Source organism: Plecotus auritus, assembly GCF_963455305.1.
Source record: "Plecotus auritus genome assembly, chromosome: 13".
NCBI classification, from domain to species: domain Eukaryota; kingdom Metazoa; phylum Chordata; class Mammalia; order Chiroptera; family Vespertilionidae; genus Plecotus; species Plecotus auritus.
This window is the reverse complement of record NC_137779.1, coordinates 24,014,131-24,020,368: the sequence shown is the minus strand read 5'-3', so window position 1 is coordinate 24,020,368 and position 6,238 is coordinate 24,014,131.

Here is a 6,238-nt window from a genome sequence, read left to right as displayed (position 1 = left end):
GGGGGTCTTGGAACATATTCCCTATAGATAAAGGGGTGACTACTGTACTAGGCACATTTTCAAAATTATTTTGCTAATATTTTTATGTGAATTCTTCTATGTGTCCAGAAACCCAGTGTCAACTGAGCGTAAGTGAATCGGGAAACTTTGGCTAGAAATAAGTGATAAAGATTTATTCGAGGGCCTTAGGGTTTGCAAACCAGAAACACAGCTAGGCAAAAACCCAGAAACATTCCAAAGAGGAAAGTTAAAACTCCTTATAATAAGAGGTACGTTCTTGAGAAGACTCAATCCTGCATTCTTAGCCCTAGGATTGGTCCAGCACCATTATCAGTCAGATGAGAGGCAGACTGGACAATGGATGCCAGATGGTCTGGATACGTGAGTCCTTTGGTGGGTAACCACAGGGTAATCTGGAGGTCTGATGTATATCCAGGCATGGGCACAGGACTTGCAGAGTTCATAAGTTCAAGTTCCCAGGCCAGTTAAAACAAATATAGAGTCATTTCCTCACACTTTAACCTACTTGATTTCAGGAATTTAGCAGCTTAACTGTAGTGACTCCATTTTATTTCTTCACTTGGCTCCTCACCAGTCAACTCTTTGGGGGCAGGGAGGTCCGGAAAGGTCTTCCTGAGAACCAATGGCAAGAGTTAGGGGGCCACTGCAGAAAGCTCTGCATGGAGAATGGATTGTGGGGCAGGGGAGTGAAGGGAGACCAACACATAGGCTGCTGTTGTCATCCTGGGAAGAGGTAGCCAGTTTGTGGGGGATGGAGATAAGGACATGGAGTAACATACCAGGAAGGATCAGTCAAGGTACTGGCTTGACTCGGTAACAGAAAGCTTTTCTTTCATCCCAAATCCCTTCCCTCACCTCAGTCTCCACGTGCACATTGCACAAACACCCCCAAATGCTGCTCCCCACCTTAGCAAACTGGCTCCACCATCCATCTCACTAATCAACCAGAAACCCAGGCAGCTCCTGGATCCCTCCCCCTGCCTCCCTCAGACACATGGGTTAGGACCTCCTGCATCGTTTGTCTCAAAGGTGATTCTCAATGGAGGCACTATAGTCCCTCTGAAGTGCTTTTTGGAGGAAATGTATGGAAATATTTTTAATGGATTTTGAGAGAGGAAGAGAAAGAGAGAAACATCGATTTGTTGTTCTACTTATTTATGCATTCATTGGTTGCTTCTTGTATGTGCCCTGATTGGGGCTCAAACCTGCAACCTTGGCATATTGGACGATGCTCTAACCAACTGAGCTACCTGGCCAGGGTGAAAAATAATATTCTAGTGTAACATTTAAAAAAAAAGTTATATTTTAAAAAATCCACAATGCATGAAATATCAACTTTTTTTTCCTTTAACGACAGGATCAGTACTGTATTGCTGATTTTTCCTCTTGCTTCAGGATTCAATATGGCACAGCAAGCTACTTTTACTGATCCCTGTCTTGATTCGACCCTATATTTCTTTATAATTTTGACCATTCTAAACCCTTTAGTGAAAAGCGCTGGGGTGGGAGGGGAAAGAGGTCAAAGCCCCCTGGCCTCAGTCTCTATGCCTCACAGAACCAGGTTTGGAGGAGGGGAACCAGCTAGAAGTTTCCTTGCACCCCCAAAGTTTCCTTGCATCCAGTGGAGCCCTTTCCATCTGGTCCCATCTTAATTTTTTTCATCATAATTTATCTAATCATTTTTCACTTCATTCTTATAGTCTCAGCTCAGTTTGCATCTATTAAGAACAGCAAGTTGCCTGTCCGACATGGCTCAGTGGTTGAGCGTTGACCTATGAACCAGGAGGTCACGGTTCAATTCCTGGTCAGGGCACATGCCCAGGTTGCGGGGTGCAGGAGGCATCAATGAGTCTCTCTCATCATTGATGTTTCTAACTCTCTCTCCCTTGCCCTTCCTCTCTGAAATTAATAAAAATATATTTTTTACAAAAAGAACAGCAAATTATTTGCTGTCTGCTAGGCCATTATGCAAAGTGATTTGCCAGGGTGTTGAGGGAGTGGTTTATTAACATCTAAATGTCTTCCGTGCACCCTCCGGGGTCGCCTCCTACGGGAAGATGAGATATCCCTTATCTGTGCTCCTACAGCCCCTGTGTCTGTTACTGGGTTAGGCCTCTTTATTTATTTCTTGTCACACTGTTCTGATTCTCATTTCATGGATGAAGAAATGGATGCATGGAGTGGTTAAGTCACACCTACAAGGTAACTTAGCTAGGGAGTGATGAAGCTGGGGTTTGAACCCACGTTTTTCTACTTTAGAATTCAAGCAAAAGACAGAGGTTCTTCCAGTTCAGCCTAGGAGGGGGGAAAGGAAGTGGGAATAGAGTCAAACCGTGTAAGCCATTAGTACAATATATGCAAAATACGTTATATTTAAATGAATTAATATTGGTAAAGTTCTTAGAACAAGACAGGCACAGATTCAAATAAATGAAATATGATATCAAGTAGTAAAAAGGGCTTGAGAGCCCTGACTGGTTTGGCTCAGTGGATAGAGCGTTGGCCTGTGGACTGAGGGGTTCCAGGTTCAATTCCGGTCAAGGGCATGTACCTTGGTTGCAGGCACATCCCCAGTAGGGAGTGTGCAGAAGGCAGCTGATCGATGTTTCTAACTCTCTATCCCTCTCTCTTCCTCTCTGTAAAAAATTAATAAAATATATTTAAGAAAAGGGGGGGGGGGGCTTGAGAGCCCTCAATGGTTTGCTCAGTGCTTAGAGCGTCGGTCCTCGGACTGAAGGGTCCCGGGTTTGATTCCTGTCAAGGGCAGGCTCCATCCCTGGGGCATGTGAGGGAGACAACCAATTGACCTGTCTCTCTCACATCAATGTTTCTTTCCCTCTGTCTCTCCCCCACCCTTCTACTCTGTCTAAAAATCAATGGAAAAAATATCCTCAGGTGAGAATTAACAAACGGGGTGGAGAAAAGCAGGCTAAGGCGAGAGGGTGAGGAGGGGGCCGTTTAGGCAAGTGGCCAGGGAACCTCTAGACAAGGTGACATTTGAGCAGAGGGATCACACGACAACCCCACCAGGTTGATGTAAAAACCCTGGAATCTGCCAGCTTCAAACTGGCCTTCGAAGTTAGAAATAAGGGCAGGCACTTCCTTTGCCTGAGGCTTACTTCCTTCTTTTGTGAAGGGGAACCACTGTGCCTAAAGGGTTTGCTGGAGCCTTATTTCATGGCTTGGTTATGAGCTGAAGTCCTAACCCCCATGACCTGTGAATGTGACCTTATTTGGAAATAGGGTCTGTGCAGATGTCATCAAGTTAAGATGAGGTCATTAGGGCGGGCCCCAGTCCAATATGACTATGTCCTCACGAAAAGGGGAAATTTGGCCGCAAAGACAGACACACAGGGTAATCGCCATGTGGAGGTTGGAATTTTGCTGTCACCGGCCAAGGAACAGCCTAGATTGCCAGCAGCAAACCCTAGAAACCGGGAGAGAAGCCTGGGACAGATTCGCACAGGCCTCGGAAGGAACCAACCCCAGCCTCCAGATCTGTGAGGCGACACATTTGTGTTGTTTGAACCACCCAGTCTGTAGTTCTTTCCTAAAGCAGCTCCAGGATGGGGAAAAAAAAAAAAAAATGAGACATATGTACTACTATTTGTAATACTTCAAACAATTAAAAAAATAAATAAATAATAAAAAAAGAGAAGAAATAAAAATAAATAGAGCAGCTCCAGGAAACAAATACACCTGGGTTATTATCTCCCGGGATGCAGAAATGGAGGCTCTGAGCAGAGGTAGGACTTGAACCCAGGCCAACCAGACCTCAGAGCCCATGTCCAGGTTCCTGGCCTTTCTTGCCAGGGAGGTGACAGTTTGGACATGCCCCCGTGTTCAGGGAATGGTGTATGGGACGTGAAGCCTTGGCCCCTTGGCCTGTGGCGTCAGGATGTCACCGGTATCCAGGGCGCCTGCGAAGGCGTCTCTCTGGACAGGTGGATGGGCTCCAGCAAACCCTGAGGCACAGTGATTCCATTTCTTAGGACTTGACCCCAAAGACATAATTAGACACGTGTGCCAAGAGTCACAGCCAGGATACTTGTGAAGCATCCATCTTATATAAAAACTGCTGTTTGAAAGTTTAACCCTGCTATTTGGCTTCTGTAAGTGCTTGCTTGCTTAAATAATGAGGAAAATAAGACTACTCCCACTTTAGAGAGGCCATTAAACCTTCCCCGGACGAAATGATCAGTGCTGGCACCAGGCCAGGCCTTTGGTTGAGGTCTCAAGGCCCCAGCACATAAGGGCTCTTTAAGAACTTGCAAAGGGGGCCAGAAACACCCCATATTTAGGAGACAAAGAAGGTAAAAACATATAAATAGAGAAAGTTCCTCCATGTTGGGGCCCAGAATTTGAGAGACATTTTCCTCTGGACCCGCACGTAATAAATGTAACTCCATCTCTTTAAGTATTGCTTGGTTCTTCTCTGCTTTTCTGTAACACTTATTTGTAATATTGAAAACATTACCGAGACAGTCCCTCTAGGATCTGCCTTTAAGAACTGTGATACCCATATTCAATGGTCCTGTGTGAATGGACCACTGGTTATTAGTCGAGTGGAAACGTGTTCAGGACAGACCATATTGATACGTGAACTGGGAGTCGAAACAGCACGCACGACGTGATCCCATTTTCGGCACCTGAAGTGGTGTGTTTATGTTAATGTTTGGGGATATTTGCCCAAAATGTGAATTGGCCCCTCTTTCCTGGCGGTGGGATTGGTTACAGGGGATAGGTACTTTCTGCTTTCTATCTCCTGTTCTGTGTAAACTATAGAGGTTATGATCATGTCAGTACTCAGAAAAGGTATAATAAAGCTAATTTTGTCTGAGAGAGAGTGTGTGTGGGCGGGGGTTAACTTGTTATTCTATAACTTCACGTGGCCTCCGCAGAGTTCTGCCTCCTAGTGAATGATCCTTTTGCCCTGGCCTGAGTGAATTTCAGAGCTGCAAGGAGGCCACGTTGTTTATCAATCAGCCAGTAGGTGGGAGAAATCCTTGATCCCGAACATTCCAGCCTAATAAACAAACAAACAAAATGCTTCCCAAGGTTCTTTGGGGCCTGCTAGCATGATCAGTGAAACTTGGACTTCAGAATAGTTTCTCAAGGACCTTGCAATCAACCCACTGAGTGAGCATATACCCTGTGGGACTTAGGGCACATCCCTTCCCCTCTTTGGGCCTCAGTTTACTCAGCTGTAAAATGGGCACATTCATCCAGTTCAGTGTTTCTCGGCTTTTTCTCCCCCCCCCTTTTTTTTTAATCTCATGCCCTCTTCTGATAAAGATTTTAAAAATTGCACACGGCCCTGGGGGACATCTTAATCCAATAGCCAAGAATATTCTGTGGAATGTTACTTTCTGTGCTTTGTATCATGAAAACAACAGGTGTCCCCGCACCTCATTTTCCAAAATTAAGTAACAATACTGCATTCGCTTTTTACATACAGCACAGGACTCTCTGAAACCACAGCCCACATCCAGCCCTACCGTGTGGGAAGTCCCTGTGTGGTCCCTGAGACCCTTCACTGTTCCCGCTCAGTTAAGTTCTCTAGTGTGGTGGCCCGGTGCTCCAGCTCTGGGTACAGACTGCCTGTGTGAGGGGTCACCTGGTAAAATACAGGGTGCCTTTCCCCCCCGCCCCCATTGCATTTTAGAGAAAGTGGAAGGGAGTGGGAGAGACAGAGAGAGAGAGAGAGAAACATTGATGTGAGAGAGACACATCAATTGGTTGCCTCCCCTACTCGACCAGGGCTGGGGAACCTGCAACCAAGGTACGTACCCTTGACTGGAATCAAACCCGGAACCCTTCAGTCCGAGGGCTGATGCTCACCTCTACCTTTTTATTTGATGATGCTGACGGTAGGGGCCAGGTAGAGACTGGTACTTCAAAACTGACCCCAACGATGCTCACCGAGGGCTGGTTGGTTCTTCTCTCTGGCCTCAGTCTCCCCAGCCATACAGTGAGGTGCCCGATGACCTTTGGGCTTTAATAATTACAGCTCCAGGTCTAGCTCTGCAGAGGAGGGATCTGGCCTGCTGTTAGTATCCCTGGATACCGAGCAAAGAGCCACGTATCCTCATGGTCTCTTCTTGGCCTTATCCACCTAGCGTCCCAGAATGGCACTGGGCTGGCCGGCTGGCCCGGGAGCCCTGTCCAGTACCTCCGGCCTCCCCTCCGGTGCTGCCAAGATGACCACCCCTACCAC